The sequence below is a fragment of the Camelus ferus genome, chromosome 34 (genome assembly GCF_009834535.1).
Source record: "Camelus ferus isolate YT-003-E chromosome 34, BCGSAC_Cfer_1.0, whole genome shotgun sequence".
NCBI classification, from domain to species: Eukaryota; Metazoa; Chordata; class Mammalia; order Artiodactyla; family Camelidae; genus Camelus; species Camelus ferus.
In genome coordinates, this window is record NC_045729.1 from 5,456,644 (window position 1) to 5,482,605 (window position 25,962).

Genomic DNA, 25,962 nt, shown 5'->3' on the forward strand with positions numbered 1-25,962 from the left:
AGAACTCAGCTGCAGCTGCTTTATTTACATCTGGTAGGTGCCCGAGGGTTCACTGCTGTCAATTATCTGTTCTATTTCACTGTCACAAAGCCATGCGACTTCGCCTTTTGGTGCTCTGGAGTAGTCCTGGTCAAAGCTTAGTCTCTAGAGCAGTTGCACTGAATCACCCGGGAGCTAATTAGAAATCCATCATTTTATAATCCACCCTAGGCCGACTGAATTAGAATCCACATTTTAATTCTATTCCTCGGTGGTCAGTGTGCACATTGAAGTCAGAGAAGCATGAATTAAAATACAGTATGCTACTAGGACCACAGAAACTTCACAAACACTCGTTCATTAAGTTCCATATTCAACTAGGACTGCGGCTCAGGGTGAGAGGATGTCGATGGCCCTGTATCCCCCAAAGAAAAAGCAGAATAGTTTAATGGTGCAAAAGTAAAGACATAGGAAAGGCTTTAGTTCTGAATTTAAGCTATTCACAAAAACTTAAGTGATTTTCATATTTCTAGTTCCCTTCCATAGCCCCATAGAACAAGGTTTTCATTTTTCCACATCTTTACAAATGCTTCATTTTTTAATTTTATGAATTTATCCACTCCATCTTAGATGTAATACTTTTGTTCACTGGCAACTAAAGAATATACACCTCTTCAAAATTTGTAATTGCCACGAGTTTCAGAAATGAAGTCCTTGAGGGAAGTATTACAGTTTACACTTGACTTATGTTAGGAACATTTTATGAATATAGGTAAATCCTCTTTGAAATTGCCAAATGGAGTTTTTGCTAGTTCTTTTGCAGCTAAAACAAAAAACAAAAAACAAAAAACAAAAAACAACACTGTGAATGTCGGTCATTATCCAGTGTTTCTTTGCTAGCTGTGGGTTATTTGCTTTTTTTTTTTTACTGCCTGTTTAAGGACAGATTAGAAAAAATACAGGATAGTGTTACAAAAAATAAATCACACATTATAGGCAGATTTAAAACCTTTAAATGTTGAATAAATGGGGGGTGGAGCAGGAAACTCAAAAGCAGCTTTGCTGATCCAGTTTTTACTTAAACTCAAATAGTTTTTTTAAAAAAACCTAAACTTTCTGGTTTCCTTTAGATTTTATCAGCAAGATTTTCACAATGTCTCTTTGGTATAAAAATAAACCTAATATATTACTTTGAATAAAAGGATACAGTTAGAGCCATATAAAGATTTTGAAAGTTCTAGAAATGGTACACTTGAAAGGAGTACCTCAATCTTTATAACCTGTTTTTTTTCTTCTTTTAGTTTTCAATAATATCATTGGATTTTATGTAATTTTATCGTAAGTGTAGTACATGTGGCTTCATAGTCTTCATAAACTGTTTAAAATGGCCATTGGGTCAAATCTCGTAACTTCTTATCTATTCACCTATGGGATATTTAAATCATTTCCCCAATGATTCCTATTATAAGCAATGCTTCAGAAACATATTCATGCATATTGCTTTTCTACATGTTGGATTTTGTTTAAGTGTCCAAAAATACTAATGACCACATTTATTTCTAAAAAATAACTTAGAAAGAATTTAATTGAAAACTCTAATTGAATAAAATATGAATATTTTCTAAATCTGACTCCTCGACACCCAACTTCAAAAATCTAAAAAAAAAAAAAAATTCCAGAAGAAAATTCAAAAGTAACTACAGAGGTAACAATCACACTTGCTTTTTTTTTTTCTCAATAATTACCTGGCACGTTCAAGGTTAATTGCCTTCCTGGCTCAACTTCACTTTGTGTGAACAGTCTTTAGGTTGGTCAGTACAGTTAAAGCCCCTGGTCCTCCAAGTCTTATTCAGTGCTTCCGATTATTTATGTCAGCAAAGAAATGTTTTCACCAAGGGGTTAGATGGTTAGAATTCTAATTCATAAATTCTGCGGGGTTTCTTCCAAAGAACTTCATCTTCATCCATTCTTATCCAACTCATTCTTAGAGGACCACACTGATATTTCTTTTCTTTTTTTTAAATTTCAGTGGGATAATGTCCTTACACATATAAGTGATCTGAATATACTGTTGAATTAGGGAGAAGAAAAATGTTTTTATTAATTTTATTAATTTTTTTATTGACGTATAGTCAGTTGACAATGTTGTGTTAATTTCTGGTGTGCAGCATAGTGATTCAGTTATGCACACAGATGCTTCTTATACCCAATTTATTCTCTCCTGTTTATCTTTCATTCTAAAATGGTGCGTCAAAGTCCAAAGAGAAAAAATATTCTCGGACAAACAAAGAGCAAATGCTCTACAGCTAAGAGGAAAAGATCAGTGGGTTGTGTGACAATAGTTTTGCAAAGACGTTGTCACTACTTTGAAAACCTTAAAGCTGCGTTCCCAAACTGGACGGGTAATGTAAGTGCACGTGCGTTCAAAAGAGCGCGGTGGCCTGGCAGCATTCCCTTCCGTGAGCACAGAACTTCGGAGCCCAGAACGCTGTTGACAAATGATAATGAATTTAATTGTGAACAGCTGTTTCCTCAGCCTGTGCCTTTTTAAGTGAGGAGGCTGAACATAAACACAGTCACCAGCCAGGCACTGGGAGGACGGGAGTTGGGAGAACACGAGATGGGCAAGGTATGTTTTCTGAGCGAAATGGAAAATGGGAGAGCTTCCTCTTTACTTCCTGTTTCTTTATTTTAGGAGGAGCCACTTGTTTCTACCTCTTGAATCTCATGACCGATTCTCACTTGGGAGCACTAGCAAAGGACCCATCCAAAATGTAACAGATTTTGTTCATAAGGAACATAGACACCCCCAAATCATAAGTCAGTAGTTAAGTATTTTTTTTTTAATTTTGGGGGGGGTAATTAGATTTATTTATGAATTTTTTTCTAATGGAGGCACTGGAGATTGAACCCAGGACCTTGTGTGTGCTAAGTATGCACTCTAACACTGAGCTGTACCATCACCACCCGCCTCCCCGGTTAAGTATTAGTAATTCCTTATGGTGGCAGTTGCGTCCTGGGCTTTAATTTTCTTTCTCGTGAAAGTGGATTGCCTCAGAACTTCAAGAGTAATGATCTCTGACAACTGTTAAAAATATAATTACTGGAAACAATTAAAGAGGATGGAGACTGTCGAGGCTGACATGGTCCTGGGCTCAGTGTGCAGGGTCATTAGGTCTCAGCATGTGACCTCCTGTGGCTTCTGATCAGGCTCAGCCAGTTAATCACTTTACCTCGTGACTGTCTATACTGCTAACAACGGCCGTTTCACAGCCTGACGCTTGGAAAATGTGGATTTCTTCTTGTTGTTTTTGCCTCCATTTTACTCTCATACCTGTTCTGAACTATTTTCCAAATTACTTCACTTCTGTCTAATCATCTATAATCAGCTATTTTCCATTACTACGAAGGAAAAAGATACTGTTGAAGAGATCTGAGTTTTAAAAAATAAAATGTTGCTTGAGTTTAAGGCCTTTAAATGGAAACCCAGGGGAATTTATTTTCAATCTTATATATATAGATATATACACACAACATAATATATATATACAACATTATATATACACATACATCAGAAGAGACAATACATTAATATATGTTGGTGACTTAAGTAACTATGTATTTACTGACCTAACATTAAGTAAACTACTTAAAATTTGAATTGATACAAACTACTATGTATAAAATAGATAAACAACAAGGTCCTAGTGTATAACACAGGGAACTATAGTCAATATCTTACAATAACCTATAATGAAAAAGAATCTATACATGTATAACTGAATCACTATGCTGTACACCAGAAATTAATGCAACATTGTAAATCAACTATACATCAATTTAAAATTTTAAACTAAAAAATAAAAAAAAAAGATTTGAACTGAAAAAAGTCTTGGGAAATGTAAGTACTGAAGAACCTCTCTACTGTCAAAACAGTTACACCAGACACCCTTTCAGGGTTTAAAGGATTTCAATTGGGACTTAGCTGTTGTCTATCCAGGCACAGTTTAGCCATGATAAGTTCTAGACTTTACAGGGCCATCCTGATTTCAAATTACTCTTCTATTGTCTTTGCATCGTCAACATTTCTCCAAAAAAAATAAACAAATGCAGCATTAGAATGCCCAGACTCAACATCTCAGCTTGCACAAAAGTCTGGAAATGATTTGCAAATGTCAGACCAATTTTTGATTTAGAAAATACTTTGGTCATTGTTTATATGATCTAGAAAAGTAATATGTGGGACTATTTGCAAGCAAGGTATTCAACAAAGAATGACCGGGCACCTGCTCTGTCTCAGGGGCTGTTCGCCATGGGCTGTGTCCTGGACCGGGGCAGGGGCAGGAAGCCGACAAGTCTCTGCCTTCATGGAGCTTATGTTTTAGTGGTGAGAGATTAACAATGAACAAAGTAAGTAAGTGCATTAACACAGCATGTTAGAAGGTGGCGTTATACTGGAAAACAAAACAGGGGGGGAGTGATAATGGAAGGCTAGAGCGGGTTCACGGCGATGCTAAACAGGTTGGACAGGGAAGGTGTCCCTAAGAAGGTGACATGTCGGCTGATACTGAAGAAGATGAGGGAACCAGCCATGTGGAGACACCGGGGAAAGGGTTTCAGTGGAAGGAAGGGCAAGCACAGAGACTCTGGGGTGGGCGTGCACCTGGCGTGTGTAAGGAACTGGGGGAGGCATGACTGGAGCTGGGGAGAGTGGAAGAGCTCAGAAGAAGGTCAGATCAGAGAGGCAAAGGATGCAGCGGGGTTTGTAGAGCCTTATGGAGTAAGGTGACGTGATGCCTAGGAATTCTTATTAAAAATTTTTTTTAAATTTTTTTTATTTTGTAGAGAGGAGGTAATTAGATTTATTTATTCATTCATTCATTTAAAGTGGCAATACCGGGGATTGAACCCAGGACTTAGTCCATGCTAAGCATGTGCTCTGCCACTGAGCTGTACCCTCCCCAAGGCTTCTTGATGTTAAGGAATGTAACAAGCCTCACATCTTCAGACAGCTTAGGGAGACAGGTGGTGAGGCAGGGGCTCTCAGGCCCATGACTGACCCGTGGCCCGTAGAGCCTTAGTGGCTCCACTATATATAGCTCTGCTGTGACTTGTGGATTTCGAGTCATTTAGGGACAAGAAAGACATATCCATCTGAAAATATAGTATACAAAAATTATAAAAAATATAGTATACAAAAAAATAGAGTGCCTTGTGAGTTGCAGATGAGGTGCTGGTAAATAGACCTCAAGAGAGAGATAAAATCAGGCACTGAACTCAGGAAAGGGCCTGAGGAGGAAGGGAGAATGGGGCTAGGTTTTCAGCAACCCGAAGTATCTGGAAAAGAGCAGCATAAAGCAGGACGAGGCTGCATCAGCAAAGGCAGAAAGGCACAGGGCTGTTCTGCCATCTGAGGCCTGATTTTTTTTTTTTTTTTGACTTGCATCTTAACCACCCACCGCATGCTTTCTGCTACCCCTCTGCACCAGAGCCGCTGCTAGACCACACAGCACCTCTCTGCCAATTTGAGAAAGGCTCCCCCTCTTCCAGACACGTTGCTTCCATCTGTTAGAAAGTTATAGCGCACGGATGTTGTGAGAACAAGATGCTTTACGCTTTACTGCCATCTGCCAGAACGTCGAGATAAAACACACACACGGCGTCTACTATAGGGGCGCGTCCTCCCAGGTTGCACACTGCCCGCGATGCACAGCCACGTGTGGCCGCTGTGTGTGTGTGTGTGTGTGTGTGGGAGGAGCTGGGAATAAGGCTAGGCCAGAACTCTTCTCTCTAACCTGGGGCTGCCCAAAATGACCAAGGGAAATCTCATGGCCATGTTCCCTGGTTCCAAAACAGATCCATGTTTTTCCATCCTGGCTGCGCCTTCGTGCTAGTTGCATCCCTCAAGACAGCTTTTCCAAACCTCACCTTCTTTTCTCCCATCCCTAATCTTATCCCTGACCTCCGACTTTTAACCAGTAACATATCTCTCAGTTCTTCTTCCTTCCAGCTCATTATTTTCTGTCTTCTCCATCCGCCCCTCTCCTCTCTGGAGAAAAAGCCGACCCTGCAACATATTCTTCCACAACCTGTGATCTTGATTTTATCTCCGCCCATCCCCATTAGAACAAGCCTCAATGGTTATTCCCCTCGGCATCTTCAGTCTTTCCCTCTCTGTTGCCTCCTTCCTCTGAGGTCAAAGATGCGCCAGGTGCCTTCATGTATTAAAATAAACCGTTTGTTTCCACTTTCTCATCAAGGTACTTTTGCTGTCTAACTTTCTCTTCGATGCCAAACTTCTCAGAAAAAAATTAAGGTAGTGTTTCTCTACAGGAAAGCTGTGGATTTCCCCTCAGAAAAAATCTCAAAATCTTCACCCGATCTCAGGAGGTTTATAAATCCCCTGAAGCCCATCCATGGGCCCTCTGGGGTCTGGGGCTGGGGACAGAGGACATATAAGTTACACTGATCAGGGAACCGACCTTGGTAGGTGGCGATGGCACTGGGTGAGTCTGGCCACTGACCGTAGCTGCACCTCAGTTACTGGTTAGATTAGCCCTGGGAATCCAGGGAGAATCCCAGAACATCACTTCTGTGAATCAGTCCAGTAAATGACCCTGAGGGCCATATTCCATTCCTCAAGCCATCCAGGGTGTGCTTCCTGCTTTCAGTGAGGAACACGGCCCGCCATGCTCACAGGTGACTTTCCAGCGTGGTGTTAACATCCATGTAAATAAAGCATTAGAATCCAAGAAGGTCAGGACAAGGAGGAACCCTGGAAATACCTAATCTAGATCTCTCAGTTCAACCACAGCCTTCCTGGGACCTGGGGCCGGCTTTTAGCCTCTTTATTCCTTGGTCCCCTTACCTGTAAAGTAGAGGAAATACAGCTACCTCACCGAGCTAGGGATTAAGTTCCTTGAGCAGGAATGTGAGGAATTCAGTGCAGTCTGACACAGGGAGCTCAGGAAGAGGTCGCTCTTCCTTTTTGTATAATCATTGCTAATCGGATCCACTCCCAGCCCCCATCGCCACCCCACCACCACTCCCAGCCCCCATCGCCACCCCACCACCACTCCCAGCCCCCCAGACCAGTTACTAGCAAAGCAAACTCAGGTCCACAAGGCCTATTCCAGCAACCTCCCTGCTACACCACGAGAAGGTAGAAACATCACATTTTTATATGTAAGAAGGATCCAAAAAGTTGGTACGTGGGAGATACTTGAAACGGGGGAGTTCTGCCACTCTTGCCTTCCAAACTCCTGAGAAAAACACAAAACACAAGCTGACAGTGTTGTTAAATGAATACAATTGCTGTCTGCCTTGGATTTCTCTTTCTAGTCAAGTTATTTTGGGCACAAGCCTCACGGAAGACGAGCACGTGCCCTTGTTGAGCCATTTTACAGCGAAGTAAATACCCTTCCTCATACCTGAGCCGCGTTTCATTAACTATTCATACAGTGGAGGCTTTGATTCCACGGCGGGGCGCCTGCCCAGCCGCACAGCGGGCGGAGTCACACGCCTTCCTGATTTTCGAGATTCTTCTTAGCCCGCATGCCCATTTTATTTAAATGGTAATATGAACACGGTTTTATCATCATTTATTATTGTTGTTGTTATTCTTGTTACAAACACACCAAACACATGATTCAAAGAATGGCTGGTACAGAATCCAAGTCACTTTGCAAAGAAGACTCAGAAGCAGTGAAGACTGTGTTCCAAAAAAAATTTGAATGTTCTGAAAATGTCATTAAGCTTTAAAACTGTGAAAAACACTCTGTGCTGCTAATCATTAAAGAATAATCATTTGGTAAATATGAAGTAAATCCAACAGGAGCCATTTAAACTTTAATTTATTTTCTATGATTAGTTTTAAAAATCCACCTAAATGTAGTCAGTTCATCCTCTTGCTTTCAGGCGGGACCACATTTAGAAGAACTTCGCTGGACTTTCTTTTTCCTTCATGGATGAAGATCACAGGAGGAGGTCCTGCCATATTCCTTTCTCTGCCTCACTGGCGAAAATAAAACCAGCCAACAAACAAAACACACTGTCTCTTCGCGCGCTTGATAAAGGTAAAGGACTCATCTTTCCTTTCTTTAGCTTTTATATTTTGCAGAGACATGCTCCTCACTGAGTGGTCCTGAGGGTAATCCGGGGTTCTTTATGCCGAGCGGGCACGTCTGAGGGACGTTTCTCGGGGGTACTTCTATCTTCAGGGTCCTGTGTCCCTTCCCTGCCATCTGTCACACTGCTGCACCACCTCTGAGCAAACCAGCATTGGCCTAAGGTCTTGAAAGGTGTCACAAACGCTTTAAATGCCCACCTCTACCCAACGTCCTTTTTTCTCCTCTTCCTTAACAAAGCCCCCCATTTATATGAGGTGGCAATAGGACCGGCTCAAGGGCCATATTTCCAATGACATTCGGACCAGTGACGTGTAAATGGAAGGGCCTGGGACTTTCAGGAATATTTCTAGATAGAGGACATGCCTTTCTTCCCCTCCCTCTCCCTCCCCTCTCCCCTCCTCCCCTTCCCCCACCTTTCTCCTTCTTGTCTCCTGCCTGTAACATTGACCTGCTGTCTGCTGGGTCACGAGCAACAGTGCTGAACCGTGGGGTGAGCGTAAGAACAGACGACATGGGCTTAGGATGACAGATAAGGAAAACAAACGCTTGGATCACTGATGCTATCTTAAAAGGTATCACCTTACAACCCCAGACTGCTTAGAGAGAAAGAAACCATATCGAGTTTAACGCATAGTTATTTTGTCTTGTTTCACGTTGTTGTTTTGTAATGTGGAGCTGAACTTGATCCTGACAGCCACGTAGAGACCACACAGACGTTATGGAACACGCAGAGAACAGCAGCGAGGTAGCCCCTAACCACATGCCCTCACCATGACGGCACTCAAATCAGCACACATTCACGGGGAAATGACAGTTCTGAATGAACCTTTAGTGAAGGGTTATAAGATACCATGAATTGGTTTAAGGAATTCCTATCATGGAAAGGTCACTCAGTGTATGGACTATAATGAAATACAGAAAACTACATTATAGATTTCTCTTCTCAACCAAAGGAGCCCCACCCATAATGTAATTTTCTTGGTATGTAATACTTTCTTGATCCACTAATCATGTGTTTGCAGTTTTTTCCCACTAGTCAAAAAGTAAAAAAAGAAGACTGCGATGAAGACCGTTGATAATGTGTGTGCTAATATTTTATTGTTATATAAAAGGAAAATGGTAGGGCTAAGGTGTATCTTTTAGTTCCAAGAAAATATTTTGCCATACATTCAGTCTCTTCTAAAATAAGAATAGTTGAATTCTTTTTGTAGTAATTTATAAAAGATAAAGATTATTCTCAAACACACAAGCAAGTCCATAGCAGCACTGTTTGTAACAGCAAAGAATTGAAAGTAACCTAAACAGCCTGACAATAGAACAGAGAATCTGTGGTACATCCATAGGATAAAACACTATGTAGAAATAAAAATGAGCAGCTACACACACAGACGCAGATGACCTCACAAACACGGTGCAGCGCAAAAGAAGCCAGATACAGAAGAGTCCAGACTGTGTGAGTCCATTCATGTAAGTTCAGAAGCAGGCAAAATGAACCCCTGTGTTAGTAGTTAGGACAGTGGTTTCCTTCATGGGCACCCATGATTAGGAGCAAGCAGGATGGGGCTTCCAGGAAACCGTTAATGTTCTATTTCCTCGTCCTGCACTCACTTCATGCAAGTGATAAGTTCACTTTGTAAAAATTTACCTAACTAGAATTTTGTGGTTTTGGACTTTCATGTATGTGAGATAAACTTCAATAAGAAGTTTACTTTGATCAAAGTAAATTGAAATAAACAAACAGCCCCTGACTTGATTTTCCCATCCTTGCTTCCCAAATCCAGCTGAGAAGTTAGAACGTTCCTCATCTTAACCTGCAGCCAACACCAGCATTTTGAGAGACACAGTGACCACCCCTTCTCTACCCTTTGTTTTTCCTGGAGAGTCCCATTTTTGAACAGAAAATACTTGGTCCCTATGAGTTCCTTTTGTATCTTCTCTGACTTCTCCAGTATCACATTTGAATGATGATTTGGGGGGCAATGAAATTCTAGGCTTCTCTCCATCCTGTTTCTTCTTTTTCCATTTGCTCCTGTTGGCAGACAGGGTATTTCAACTGTACTTTCACCCCACTCAGCGGCAGCCCGAAACAGACAGACCCCCCCGGTGCCTGGTGGTGGCAGGTGCCGGCTTTGGCAGGACACGTTCTAGATGTGACTGATCGCTGGCGCATACGTTATCCTAGTGGCTCGTTGCACTTCGAGCACTCCCTTTAAATTAGCTCATCTAGAGGGGTTAACAAACTAATTGGTCTGTTATAGCCTTGGCTTTTCAAGTTCTTTTTTATTATTATTACAATTGTAAATGTTCTCTGCACTCTTGCTATGCTTTTAATAATTGAGAACAGAGCCCTGAATGCCTCTAAGCCAGGCTGAGAGGACTCTCCAGTCAGAAGGACATAAATTAATCCATGGCAGCATCTCCTGGGAGTCTCAGGAGGCCTGCAGACACTGTCATGGTGCCCGAAAGCACAGAACGACAGTGTCACAGCTACACTGTCCCATCTTCAGGTAATGAGACAAGGACCTTGGCCTGCAAAGCTCTTCCCAGAGGTACTCTTATCCTCACATAAGTTCCTCTGCTACTGAAATAAATGACAGAGCAAAAGATGTGGTTGATGATGGTTGATACTGTAGAATACAGAGTGGTTTGCAAGCATGTCTTGACCTTGGAATCATCACTGCAAGTCCATTTCAGTAGAAGGGGCTGGTCTGCTTGAATGAAGGGCAGAAAAGGAGCCTCACCACTTGAACTGCTCCCTTGCCAACAATAGCTTCTCAGTGGGCTCGTGGACACCCCTGCACCGAATCTTTGTCCTCATGAAGTGGTCCTGTTCACAGGCCACTGGAAGAGCACTTCTCAGATCTAATCTTCAAATGGATGCCGGGCTGATTGCACAGTAACCCCTGGGAGAGTTGGTCAACGTCCAGATCACCAGGCCTGATTAAATTCAGGAGTGGGTGCTGGGAACCTGCATATTTAACAAGGTCCCAAGGTAATTCTGATGCCCAGACAAGTTTGGGAACCATGGTCGTGGTTTGGACAAAAACTTACACATCTGTTTTTGGAAGTGGGGACCAAGGTTGATCAGCATCAGAATCACCTCCATGTCCGAGGTGTACACGTTAGGACTGAGACATGGAACGTGGGGGCTTTACTTGAGTTGAACGAGCGCTCAGGCCTTCACTGTGTTGGAAGCAGGATGCTCTTAGATTTGGAAACCTTTGCATGTGGATCCAAGTTCCTGCCCACAGTTTCTCTCAGTTTCTGAACTTAGGATGGGACCAGGGTCCCTTCTAGGAGACCCACCAGAATCTTGGCTCAATTTGCTGACTTTCTTCTCTCTTCTTCCCCATCCAAGGATCCTTTACCCCAGCTTGGGGTTAGAAAAATCAACTCAAATTGATTCATGTTCTTCCAAATCTCCCGTCATCGTCTTGGATCTGTCAAAAAGTCAAGTCCTTTTTCTTTGTGATCCGCTAAGACCTCTTTTTCCCAAGGCATTAAGTTGGAAAACTCTCACTACTTGAGGTAGAGAAAAGACCTCAAGGTACAGGTAAATACAGAGGGAATGAACCTCAGTTCTGGAAACATCTATTTCTTCAGCTGTGTGTTAGGCACCCAGGTGTGTTCAGCTGATAAAAACACATCAACTTGTGAATAAATACACTTAAGATTTGTGCATTTTTCTGCCTGTGTATTATACTTCAATAAAACTTACAATAAAAATTAGTTAATATCTCAAAACATTGTTGTAGCCATAGATAGATTGGTAGATCAGTAGAGGCAAAGATAAAGATATGGAGATATTCTGGACAAAGATTGTTAATGGAAGTTCTGGAGGTGACCTTCGAAGGCTGCTCCAATTTTTTGGAATTTTGAGCAGATTGTCTTTTGTATAACTTTATAGTTGTGGAGTTCATTTGCACAGAGACAACTTCCATCTCTGGTTATATCTGTACATGCTTGCTCGAGCCACAAGGAAACTTCAAAGAACTTATAAGAAATAGAATGCTTTTCAGAGACCCTTGCAAAGTCAGAACCCTGTAAGTATTTATATAAGAAGCCACTTAATGTCTGCTTGACTGATGGGAACTTAAACTGCAGTAAGGCAGCTGCTGAATAGATGGTAAAGTGTTCTTAAAGATGAAAGAGACAACACTCCGGTCTGCTCTCTCCCAGGGGTCAGCATGACACAGCGTCCATGCCAGAGAACCCCGTGAGGTCTTCCTGAATCAAATTTCAGCCCAGCTTAATAGAAATTGGAAGCAGGCAGAAGTGTCCCTGGTCCCCAAGCACGTTGCCCCTCAGAGCCTCCCCTCCCACCCCCGTTCCTTCTTCTACCCCCGCCACACACCACTTAGAGTCCTATTCTTTTTCCCTTTTTTGCTCTCAGCTGGAGGACGTTGAATTCAATCTTTTTGACAAATACACATAAAGCAGGGACTCCAAGGGATGCACTGATGAGTGTGACCTGAAGACAATTAACATGTTCCCTGGGTACTACCCTTTGTAAGCAGGGAATTCTGGAAGTGGGTTTTCAGACAGGTGGTAGGATGGCTGGGAGCCTCTCCACCTTCCCTCAGTGTTGCACTGAGAGGCAGGTCTCCCCACGAAGCCAGCTCCATCCCCCTCTCTTTTGCTTTTCCCAGGTCACAGGAAGGCCAGGTACCCATCTCCTCTGCTAATCGGCTCAGCAGCGAGTGAGGTAGCCTCCTGTGGCAGTCGGCGTCTGGATGAACAGTAAGGAACATGGTCTGCATGTTCTCTCGGCCACCACCCGCCTTCCCTGGTCTGCGAACAAGTGAGTGAATTTGTAAAAGTTAAGGGTGCCTCCCTCCCCGCCCAGGCCAGGCTGCTGCCTCCCGACCCACTGCCCAGCCTACAGTGTGTGAATGCGGTGGCTGAGTGAGCTCTCCATCCCAAACCACATCCATACGGCCCTTCCAACTGAAGTCGTGCCTACTGCTCAGAGCAATGGGTGTTTTACTTCTCTGTGCCTTTGTTTTCTCATCTGTAAAATGGGAAGAATGACAGTTCCTATTTTATGACATTATTAGAGGTTAAATAAATTAAAAGAGGTAAAGTGCTTCGCACAGTGTCTTGCAAATAATACCCAGTACATGTTGGCTGTTTAAGCACCCCCAAATCGTTCTTTTCAGAGATTTCTCCACACGACAGGGGTGAGAACTGGTTAACACCTTATTAGCATTTTGTATTGGGATCTACTCCAAGCTGTCCTCTACTCAAATGCTGTTCACCCTGGTATCAAAGCTCCATTCACTCGGGCTCACTCCATGCCCGGCACGAGTCACCTGCGACGTCTCCTCATGACAGCCCTTTGAGGCCAGTGCTACTGTTCCCATTTTACAGATGGCAAACTGAGGTGCAGGGAGGTTAACTAAATACCCAAGGTTGCACAGCTACTGAGTGCCAGGACTGGGGTTCTAACACAGACACTCTGGCTCCACGGTCCATGTCTCACCACTGTGCTGTTCCATGCACCACACTGCCTACTGTGCGCCATGGGCTGGAGGATGCAAACACACACGGTGGTCTGAGAGACCCTCTAGCTGTCGCACACCTGCCTCCTGCACTAATCAGAGCTCGCATTCAAAGGATGGCCCAGAATTGGAACGTTTAATGTTCTGAGTGCTTTGAAAATTTCAAATATGCTTAGCATCCATAGTCTGTAAACACTTCCCTTGGACAGTCAGGAATAAAAATAGCATTGCTTCTAACAGCCAATACTTTTAGCAGTTAGAGGGGAGGAAGAATAATTTGGCCTCTACCCTCCTATGTTCTTTGGTTGAGACCTCCCCTCCCTCCGGTAAAAGACAGATTAACAGAAAAAAAAATTTTAAGTACATATGTACAGGAGCCCCACAAAGATATGAGACATAAAAAGTGGCCACAAATTGAGGTTTCTATACCATCCTGAGCTAGGAAAGGGATAGGGCCCTGGGACTCTAAAGAGAAGAAGAGCAAATGTTTGGTGAGCAAAGGTTGCCCTGCTCTGCTCTGGGGGAAAAAATTCTCTCTGGTAGTAGCTCTTCCCGGTACAGGCCCCCTTTCTGATGGAAATTTCCCTTCTACTCTGTTTTCAGAGTTTCTCCTATGTCTGCAGTTTCTCAAAATAATCCTTACACCAGTGAGGCGTATTTTGGGGTGGCCTATTCTGCGTCTCCTCACAGTTAATATAGCCTAGGAATTGGGCTCAGTGTTTGGCATTGATTATATCACTTAATTTTCACAAAAACTCTATGAAAGAGGTACTGTGACTCCACCCACTTTATAGATGGGATTCAGAGAGGTTAGGTAACTTGCCAGAAGTCACACAGCCAGTAATAGCACCTCCCTTGTAGGGCTATGTGAAGGATTAAAGGAGATCAAGCACATAAGCAAGTGCTTAGAGTAGAGGCTGGTGTGTTTATTTGTGTTGTTCCCAGACTGTCTGATGAGGATTGGTAGGATTCTTTGACTCTCTTAGGAGAGACTATTCTGACTCAGTCAGTGTGGAAAGAGATCTTTACCAACTAAAACAACCACACTAGCCACCAGCTAGCAGAAAGATTTTTAAATCACCCACCTATGAAAAATGTCCAGATTCATCAAACTCTCCTTTTAACTCAAAATTAACTTTTGGATCCCCAACTTACTCAGTTTGATAAGTCTAACCCTAGGAATTTTCAGGGAGAATGAACTATATTCAGAGTCACATCATATGATCTTTTTTCATTTAATCACATTCTTGTTATTTAAAAGTTTGGTGGAAATAATATTTTATATCCTGAAAGATTTTGGTTTCAGCAGAACAGACACTTTACTGGTATTTCTTCCTTTTCTCTCCCTTTTCCCACTCGGAGGCTCTGGCTCCGTCCTCCCTACCCACCACTTCTCCAGAGCCAACTCAACCACTGCTCCTGGTTCCATATTGGAATGTAATCGGCTTCCAACCTGCCAATGGAATTCTTGACCAAAGAGATTATTAGACAGGCAAACCTGCCTCTTCTTAATATAGACAACCTCTCACAGCCTACCTTGGATGTGTAATCAGATTAGAAGCCTCCTTCACATCCCGGGTGAGGATGAAAGGAAGAGTGAGGAAGAACACCCTGTCCTGCCACGCCCCGTGTTGGCCTCTCCCAGCAGGTGGGAGGCCAGCGCCCAGAGCCAGAGCAGCAGGAGCCGGGGCTAGCTCCCTCGTCCCCCTCGCCACCTCTTCTGGGAACCGGTGTCTTTAAACTCCCAGAGTTTTCAAAGGATTATCGAGCACACTTTGAGTGCCTTCTTTCTCCCTGCCCTTTCCTCCCCTGTCAGACCCTTTAACCTCATCTCTTTGCTCAGGGGAGTGAGTCTGGGCGCACTGGATCCACGTTCCCCCACCAGCACTGAAAGGTGAGGAGAGGCAGTGTGAGTGGTGGCGTGGCGGGTGTTCTAGTCACCCCCTCACCCACTGTCAGGGGAGAGGTTCCTGTCCTAAGGTTCTGAGGGTGGCCGAACCCACAACACCCAGCCCTGGACAGATGGGACCAACAGTAGCTTTCTGGTCACTTACACTCAGCTCAGGGCAAGAGGACGCAGCACCCACACAGGGCCACACGGAGGTTGCATTCGGGGGCAAAGTGAATGAACAGGGGCAGCAGGAGGCAGGCTGTGTAGCATCAGGAGAGCGAGGTGCCCCCTGGTTCCCACAGGAGGATGCGACTGGGTTGTTTGAATACCCCCATGGGCTGGCAGGAAATTAAAACCCATCCCTCAAAGATCAGCAGAAACTGTGCCTGGTCCCCTTGAGAAGAAGGGTTGTGTGGCCAGGTGGCCTTATCCGTGAGAGCAGAGTTAGGCCACTCAAGACCCTCCCACATTTATCAGCTGTCAAGGTAGCACATAATATTAATTTTAGGCCTTACCTCACAGAAGGGGAGTCCAAAAGGGAGTCTGTGAAAAACAGCTTTCAGCATACACCGCCAGGTGAAGCGCGGGTTAAAACCTTGAGAGACAAAGTCTATCAGGCAAGCCCAGGTGTTCTTCAAAGCCAGAAATAGAGTGTGATGTTCAAAAGCCTCCATGAAACAGAGCTCTGCTCTCGAGTCTCCAAATGCTTGTTTTACTTGCTTCTTCTTTTGTAAGATTCTTGGGACTTATGTTTGCTTTCTGTTAAACCTAGGTAATCATTTGGGAGAAAAATGTTTTGTTAGGATTGTAGAAGACACATATGTGGAAAATACTTGAATTACAAAGCCTCACATCAATGTAGGGTCACTAAGCACCCCAAGAACAGCAGCAAGCATCCCCCTTTCATTCAGAATTTACCGTGTGCTTCCCGCACACCACCTCTTGGTTAATTCTCATGCCTGCCCTGCAAAGTACGTGTTATCCTCCGAAGGGAGAAGGTCACAGTGGCAGACACAGATCCAAACACAGTGTTTTGGAGTTTGATTATTAAGTGTCTAGTCTGGGGAATAAAGAATGATACTGTATCTTTAAGTTCAGGGTATAGTTAGGGAGGCCCGCTATTCATTCAGTTCGTTGTTCAGCAGATTATGTTTGACTAACTGCTGGGTGCCAGGCAGCATCTCAGTGATGCGAAATCAAGACCCTCAGCTTCACGATTCAAAGAAGAATGTGGAAGTCTGGACGTCCACCTCTGACCATGGCAGAGTAACTGGCTGGATTTACCCTCCCACCTTAAAAACTAGAACAGTGATGAACAAACTATATGAGACAATGGTTTTTAGACCCAGGGCAACAGTGTAACCCCTTAGAGAAAGGAGACAACCAAGGGAGGCCTGTGACAGCCCCAGCTCACGGCCTGGTTTCCAGGCCTCAGCACCAGGAGGAGCCCAAACTACACCCAGAAATCTCCCCAGACTGAAGAGACAGAGTTGAGACTCTGGGGAGCCCATGCAGCCACAAGCGACAGGACAGAACCAGCTGAGTGGAAGGGACAGAGCTGCACAGAAATTTCTGGACCTTTCTTGAGGGTTCCTCTTGAGTCTTAAGCTCTATACTGATCAGTGCTTGCATGTGAAGGAACTACCAGGGCCAAGAGAGGACCACCTCAGGAAACCAGCAGGACCATCCCTGGGACTCACACGGGACTAGGAGTACTTTGCGTTCCCACCAGCCAGAGTGGAAAAAAGCCCCAATACGCAGAGCATCAGACAGGGAACACAGCAGAAGAGAACCACCTCGGTGGGGAACCCAAGTCTGCTCTGGTCCTGCCTGACGAGGCACAAAAGCAAGCTTCAGAAGGATCAGAGTGTCTTCACGCAACTTAACTGCAGGAAAAAAGCTCAAGAATATGTAAAGGAGTATTTCAATATCCAATGAGCAGCAAGGTAAGATTTGCCCTCTCTGGCATCCAATCAGAACTTACTAAATATGCCCAAAGGCGGGAAAATGTGACCCCTGATGAAGAGGAAAAATATTATTCAAGGGAAAGAGTCCCAGAAATGACACAGATGATAGTGTTAGCAGACATGGACATTAAAACAATTCAAATAAATATATTCCATATGCTCAAGAAAGAAGAGGAAAGATTTAGCTTCTTCAAAGGAGACAAGGATGATAGGAAAAAGACTTAAGCTTTAATACATGGAAAACACAATGGATGGCATTTTGGGTGTCCGGGACCACCCACGTGTCGGGTGACTCACTAGAAGGGCTGACAGGGCTCATTGCCACAGGGACAGCATCATCCCAGCTATAGTTTATTACAGCACGACAATACACAGCGGGCCTGGAGAGGGGAAAAGACTCATGAGACGGAGCCTGGAGGGATTCAGTGAGCCACAGGCTCCCAAAGTGCTCCCTCGGGGGCTGGAGTGGGGAGAGTTGGGAGGGTGACCACACAGACCGTGCTCCTCCTTGAACAAGAATCAGTGCCTCTTTCCCAGGGAAACCTGCTTAAGACTCAGAATCCAGGGTTTTCACTGAGGACAGGTCACGTTGGCACTCTCTGCCTATGTGACAAGCCACAACCACCAAAATTCCAGACTTGCAGTAGGAAAGCAGGCATTCACCACGAATGTACCGTCTGTACAATTAATCTAGGCAAGCCGGCACAGAAGGGTTGGTGTCCCAGGTGGGCAAACAGCCTTATCAATGTAGGGAACGTCCCAAAGCCAAGTTCCTGGATGGCAGCCAAGGGCCAGCACCCCACCCACCCAAGCAGGTCCTTCTAAAAGAAATCGAAGCTCTTTCCTGCACAGATGAACTTAACATCAGATCAAATGCTGCTGAAAAAGATTAGTGAGCAACTGAAGTCATCCAAAACAAAAGCAAATGAAAATGATGACCCCTAAATTTCTGCCTTGAACAATTTAGGAAATGGTGGCACTAACATCATAAGAGAGAGCAGCCAGGCTTTCTGTAATACTTCTTAAAATACAATCCTTGAACAAGCAACCACTAAGATAACCCAGGGTACGGTTTTGTGTAGCTACCAAGGACTAGGCAGTTCTTCATGTTGAGTGTTAATTTCTGAAATGGCCATAACTGAAACTTGATAAGAACATTTCCACATAACCAACAAGCAACAACAACACGCATTTAAGCTGGCAAATATTTTAGTAAATGGCCTCCGTCAGGATAATTTTTTTAAAAAAAGGAATACAGAAGGATATATTGATGAATATGAGAGAGGGAACATTCATCGTCTGCCTATGAGGTGTCTCCTATACAATTGTCTGATTTAATCTTCACAACAATTTAAGTAATAATTATTTTACAGGTGAGAAAAATTGAGGCTATAAGAGGTTTAGTAAACACAACACAAGAAAACAACAGTTAATTTGATGGAACCAGAAATGTAAGCCCAACACTCTGTCTCCAGATCCTTTGTGCTCCCTCCATTGCCCTCTGTTTTCACTTGGATAGACAGAAGGAAAGAGGCTAATTTGTTAACAAATAGAAAAACAGAGGTTTTGGAAGGCACACGTAGTCATCTGGGCTGACAGAGGAAGCACACGGTTGGTCGGGAGGCGCTGGACCAGAAGTGTGATTTCGAAGGCCTGGAATCCTCTGCTCTCTCATCTCCCTCCTGCAAAAATGAACCCAACAGTGTAAGTAAACTCTATTCCACCTGCAGGAGTTTTTTGACCTCTGGAGTTCTGCCCATTTCAAATGAGATACTTCTAGCATAACTACAAGGCAGAGATGGCAAATACACAGTCATGCTTCCCTTTCACAGAAGGGAGACACTGTTCATGGATCATGGCCTTCCTCCCCTCTAAACCCAGAAACAGCCTCAGAGTCCTTCTCGACACATCGTTTCAGGCAGCCATGTCCAATGATTGAAATTAGAACTCAGTGTAACTCTTTGGCATGTTTATTCATCTGCTATCGCGTAGTGGGTAGCGTCCAGGTTCTAAAACTTGGCCTGAGCTCAAATGCCAGCTCCACCACTTGCTAATTCTAAGTGTATCTGCATAATTAACTCAGCCCCTCTGTGACTGCATTTTGTCTGTAACTTGGGGGTGGTAAGGGCATCTACTTCAGAAGGTTTTGCAAGAATTGACTGAGTCAAAATAAATGTAATGCTTAAGACTAGAACCTGGTACACGATAGGCACTAAATGCCTTTCCTTTTGTTGTTATTATTAAAACCAGGTAAATGAGGTTTTGATAATTAGTTCTGGCAATAAGCAGAGAGGGAATGGGGCTCAAGGTTTGGGGCACCTGAGCAAGAGGAAGAATAAAAGAAAATAGAATGGAATAATTCCTTTATATAGTTTTACTGTCTTACAGGGATGATTAAAGGATAGCATATGGAGAAGTGAGCTAGACCATCTCTCAAGGCCTTTTCTATCCCTCTAAATTCTGTACCAGTTTTGTAAAGAAAGGGGGACACCTATACAAGCACCCTTATCTAAAACACTTCAAATGTCCAACAACGAAGTATTTGGTTAAATGTAAGCTCTGACCTGTTCATACAATGAAATCCTAAATGTCTCCATTAAAACGCATGTTTTAGAATAGTTGATAACGTAGGAAATATCCCATATAAAGTTAAACAGTAACACTCCAAATCATATATAAAGTATAGTTGGTTTTTATAAAATATATACAAATATTAATATGTGAAAAATATTCTATGTGCATACTTGGTATATATAGAGCCATATTGTGTATACAGCTGTAAAATATATAAATAAAACTATATAAATATATACATTTCCTATCCTTAAAACATATGGGTAGACATATACAAAACTGTTAACATGGCTATATTTGGATGATAAGATTATCGATCATTCTTAGTTTTTATACATTACTGTATTTATCAGATTTACAGATAAGCATGTATTACTTTTATTTAAATTTATTTTATTTTAACTATATATTTAGCCTTGGTCAAAATGGCAACATGTGTTGGATAAAGCTGTTTTTTTTTTTTTTTATTTAGCCATAACAAGGCGTTAATTCAAAAAACATATCCTCTTGGTGAAGACAGACAATAAAATAAAATAATCAAGGTATTTAAACAAATGTCATTCACATAATTTGCTCCACAAACAAAAACCCCTAGTTAATTAATTCTCTTCTATATAATTTAGAGAAAAGTTATTTTTCCTGAATAATTGTTCCTTGTATCAGACTAAGAACGACTTTTTAAAAAATCCTTTCCAAAGCTCACAAGCCGAGCACGCAGATTTCAAACAGCGCTTGCCAGTTTTCAGTCCCAAGTTCTAATGATAACATTAGGTGTCAACACTTCTAAACCAGGCTATCCCACCACATCTTGGCTCCGGTCCCCTAGGCAACGGTGCCTGGTGCAGAGTTAATGGGCTTCCACTCCTGCTCCCAGGACAGCAAGAGTCTGCGGGCAAAGGGGGAAGGGAGAGAGCGAAGGCGAGAAAGCAAACACAAGGCAGTGTGTTACAGAGCTGGCCCTGGCCCTGCAGGAAGACCTGGTCTGTTGCTTTGCTTGCACAGACTTCTCTGAAAAGGCCACATGGGACCACTGAGCCTCAGAGGAGTTGATCAAGGGGAGCATGAGAGGAGGATCTGTACTCTGGCTTTTCTCTGTTTCCTGTCCGGCTGGGTAGCACGGAGCAGCACGTCCCCCATATCTCCAGGTGTGTCTCCCAGCCTGTTGGGGCAGCTGCTGGGGAAGCCAGATCTCCTGTCCCATAGCACGTACTTCCTCTGAACCCAGGAGTGAAGCAGGAGCCAGTGCCTTTGTGAGATTCTCAGTCAAACAGGAACGCCCGAGGAGTCATCACCCAGAACAGGCTGAGATAGCAGGTGGGGGCAGGTGGCCAGGGCTCCTCCCTGAGCATGTTGCCAAGGCCTGGGGGGGCAAGTGGGGCACCGCGAGTTGGGAAGATGCATAAATGAGTATGGTGCCCGCCGAGGAAGCCTGGCCCACCAGCCTCAGGCCAGTGTCTTCATTTCCCACAGTCCTTGAGAAACTACCCCTTCTAATGAACTACCCCTTCTACCCCTTCTAATATGAGGGTCTCATGGAAACTGCTTTGAACTAAGTCAGCTTCACCTCGTAGGTAGGACCTGGCAAGCCATCTTCTCTGGAATTTCTCACTAGAGTTTTACTTTATTCATCTTCAATAATGCTTCCTTACTAAATTTTGCTTCAAACATTAAAAGAGTGACATGTTGCCACTAAAATCATGAAATAATGCAAAAAAAGGAGAATTAATAACCTCACCTTCCTACTTAGTCCCCTTCTCTGTCATAATTGATATTTACAACCTGGCCCACGTGTACCAGTTTTGTAAGCACGGAGAAAGATGTGGAAGGAAGAGGTCCAGCCTGTATGAGCCTTCTGTTATTTTCCTCTTATTCACAAGGAATCGTACCACATAGTTTCTCTACAATTTGGTTTTCTTACTTAATTGAACATCAGAGACTTCCCTCCGGGCAAGTACGTATGGCTCTACCTCATTCAAGTACAGTCTTCAAATTGTCCTGAAACATTCTCATTTGGTGACTGCAACTTTTATTTTCCTATGCAAAATTATTTATTCTGTCTCACTAAAATTATCTTTAGATCCTCTTCCTAACATAAAACAGAGGCAACACAGCATAGTGCCTAAGCATGCAGCTTCTGATGTAAGAATGCTTGAGTGTAATTTCTAACTGCATCACTTAGAGGCTGTACGACTTAGGGCAGGTTTCTTAACTTCTCTGTGCTTCAGCATCCTTATCTGTAAAAGAGATTACAGTTCTTACCTCCTGAAAGTTATTGGAGAATTAAATGAGTTAATACAAATAAAGCACTTAAGACAGTGCCTAGCACATTAGAAGCACTTGGAAGAACAAAGTTGAAGGCATCATGAGCCTTGATTTCAAACTATATTGCAAAGCTATAGTAATCAAAACAGTATGGTATTGATATTAAAATAGACACACAGCTCAATGGGACAGAATAGAGAGCCCAGGAGTAAACCCATACATATGTGCTCAAGTATAATTTACAGCAAAGGAGCCAAGAATACAATGGAAAAAGCACTGTCTCTTCAATGAATGCTGTTGGGAAAACTGGGTAAAAATATGCAATAGTAGAATGAGACTGGACCCCTCTCTTACACTATACACAAAAATTCACTTAAAATGGATTAAAGACCTGAACCTAAGACATGAAACCATAAAACTCCTAGAATAAGAAGCACTTGGTAAATGTTAACTATTACTGTTATAATTTTTAGCTTCTCACAGTGTCTACATAAAGAGAAACACACCCATTTAACAAAGGAACAAAAGTGAATTGAGCCCTGCTGTGTGGCATGTTAGTACATAAGGGCAACCAAGACCAGGTCTCTGTCCCAGAAGAATGGTGAAGAAGATAAATACAGAGGCAGGTAAATCGCAGTATCACATGATAGATGGTCCAGTAACAGTGGAAACCAGTGGCTGTGAGGCTCAGTGGTGGGAGTACGTAATTGTGTCTCAGGAAATACTTCAGGTCCGAGATGGGTCCTGAAAGATACGCAGTAGGAAACTGCAAGTCAGAGTAGTAGCATTAGAATAGGTGTTCCATGTCCGGGGGCCAGTATGTGCAAAAGTGAAAATAGTCCTCTAGACAGCTGTTCTGTGGGGAGATAGTAAGATCTCACAATTTTCTTCCGTTTTCCAAAATATCAGATCTCAGTAGTTCAAGCCAGAGCATTTGGTCATCTGCCAAGCACTTTGCAAGATGTTTTGGTTCCAGTGACTCATCACCATCATAGACTAATCAGCTACCATGACTCATTTCTACCCTCTCGGAATTGTATCTCTGCAAAGCATCTCTCTCTGCGTGAAACATGCCTTCAAATGAGTGACTAAATACTCTTGTTCAGGACTACCCCAGACTGTCACTAAGCGTAACTGCTACACTTACTAGATTCTGTGCTCCGATATTAATTTCTGTAACTGCCAGGGAGTTTGTTAGGGAGAGAGGAACTGACATGGAGCCTAAGCAAACGGTACAGATGTGCAACCTCCAAATAAGGCAAGGAGTTTCATATTGTTACTTTCTTATGTGGTCACAAGGTACCAAAAAGCAAGTACTGCAATGGCACAATTTAAAAGCCAAAGACTCACAAGTAATTATTAACACTGTTAATTCTTTTCTCTTTCCACGACTTCACGGAGTCAGAGGGGATGAAGAATTTGGGGAAATCCTGCTCATCTAAACTATCTCTTTTGTTTGATTGTTTAAAATCAGACTTTTCTGTCATTAGGGGTATATGGACCACATCACTGTCAAGCAGGTGTCTTTCAAGAAAACACTAACAGATCCTTTTTAAATATATATGTGGTCTTAGTTTCACTAAAATTCAAGACTCAGAAAGCATTCAAAACAAGAGGAACTTATTACAGTACTGATAGCATAAAAATAATGATAGCATAAAAATTGGAAACAACCTAAGTGCCCATCGATAGGGGAGCATATTCATACAATATGGAACGATCAATCAGGAAACACCAGGAAGCAGTGGAAGCAATTGAACTAGATCTGTGTATGTTAACCTGGATCACATTAAAAAAAGGTGATGTTGAAGAAAAATGCAAGATGGGGAATATGTACATATTTTTAAAACACATAAAATATGACTACATATTTATATGTAACATATGGGTTGGAAATACATAAACAAATTCAATGTAGCTGTTGCTCCAGGGAAGGAAGAAGGGAATGGACAATGATATACGATACATTGATAACAGTGTGTCCGTGTTAGCTCAGTAATTGTGGCAAATGTTCCATATTAATGTAAAGCACGAATAACGGGGGAAGCTGGTCATAGGGTATATGGAAACTCTCTGTACTGTCTCTGCAGATTTTCTGTGAATCTAAAATGCTCCCAAAAGAAAAGGTTTATTTTTTCTAAAAAATGAAAATAATGTGCAGGAAACCAAAAATCCTTAGGGGATCATTCAGAAATGTCCAGTATTTGCCTTAAAATGATCCAGTTGGGTGTGGGAGGGTTGGAGGTAATGGGAAGAGGGAGGAGTACCCATAAAGCAAGATTGGCCAAGAGGTCACAATTGATGAAGCTGAGATTGTGGGTATGTCAGGGGTCACTGTCTTCCTGAGGTCAGAGTCATGTTTTTGTGTTCCCTCTAACAGGAACCACCAATCAGCATCTATTCATGTAACACCGGGAAGATGAATGAAGTGTGGATTTTTTGATCAAGAGTGGCCACATGTTTCTCAGTAAGTTTGGTATCCAGGGTCAGGGAGCTTATCACCATGGCCTGGGACACAGTGACTGCCTGGAGCATCTGAGTCTGATACACTGAGCTTTCCCACTCAGCGGATCATGGTCATGATGCTCTCAAACCACCTAAAGGACTCCTTCGGTTTCAAAGAACAACGTGGACGTTCATTTACTCTGGAATTTGGTAGAAATTCCAGAAGATCCAGTGGAAGTCAATTAGATTTTTAATTCATGAGAAATTTTACATCATGAGTCTTAGTCAAATACATTCTAACATAATTTCTGCAACATACATATTTTATAATTTTTGTAAGTTAAATCCAGGTAAAAATATTAATGCAAGATAGTGATAGCCAATGAATTTACTCTATGGAGAAAACACTTCTGTTTCTATGTCCTCTGGACAGCTTATAGGTTTCTGAGTTGTTCAAGTTCCTTGTCCTTTTGACATAAAATACTTCTAAAGTAGCATTTTTATGTGTTGCAGACTGATTCATTATCGATGTGGGTAGACCAACTGGCTTCATAATTTAGGTAAGAGAATATATTTTAAATAAAACACTATAATTTATTATGCTGTTTATTCTCTCATATTTACCATTTTCCTTTTTTTTTCAAGGCATGGCTTAAGGTAGATTTATTCTAAATATTCAGTTAAATATGAGTTTCTTCTATAGGAAATAATTAAACTAATAAAATTTAGCTCTGTTGTCTTTGTCAAATGCTTTGGTGAATTATTATAAAATAATGCATAAATGACCTTTTAGAAAGACATAAACAGCAGAATCGAGAGGCAGAATAATGTAGGGCTGTTCTGTGCAAAATGTACTGCACATAACTCTAGTTCTGTGGAGTGTTAGTAGCTATGATTTGCTGAGGTGGGGGAAAATCTTGTAGTCAAATAAGTTTACAAAACGTTGTATTAAATAAGTTATTTACTGTAGTACTTTAACATGTTGACTGATATCATGAATCTTAAAGGAGGGGTGGTAGCCTACAGCATTTCTTAGGTTAATTTGACCACAGAACACCTTTTTTTCCCCCCTGAGTCACCTTACAGCAGTGCATTTATAATGGAAGGGAAAGGGCAGGTTGGGGAAGGGAGATGGTACATGTCCTGGAGGCGTAGCAAGTGCAGTGAAATCTGACTCTCTTGCTGGCAAATAGGATGATAATAGGATGATGTTG

General features: G+C 42.6%; 1 long non-coding RNA gene across 1 annotated transcript; it reads left to right on the top strand.

The window, feature by feature from the left end:
* Nucleotides 1–2,516: 2,516 nt before the first annotated feature.
* On the top strand, nt 2,517–25,305 carry LOC116661329. The gene is made up of 5 exons (XR_004317207.1): nt 2,517–2,608; nt 7,897–8,054; nt 12,758–12,909; nt 24,684–24,770; nt 25,262–25,305. It is a non-coding gene; the product is annotated as an uncharacterized LOC116661329 (long non-coding RNA).
* Nucleotides 25,306–25,962: the final 657 nt, after the last annotated feature.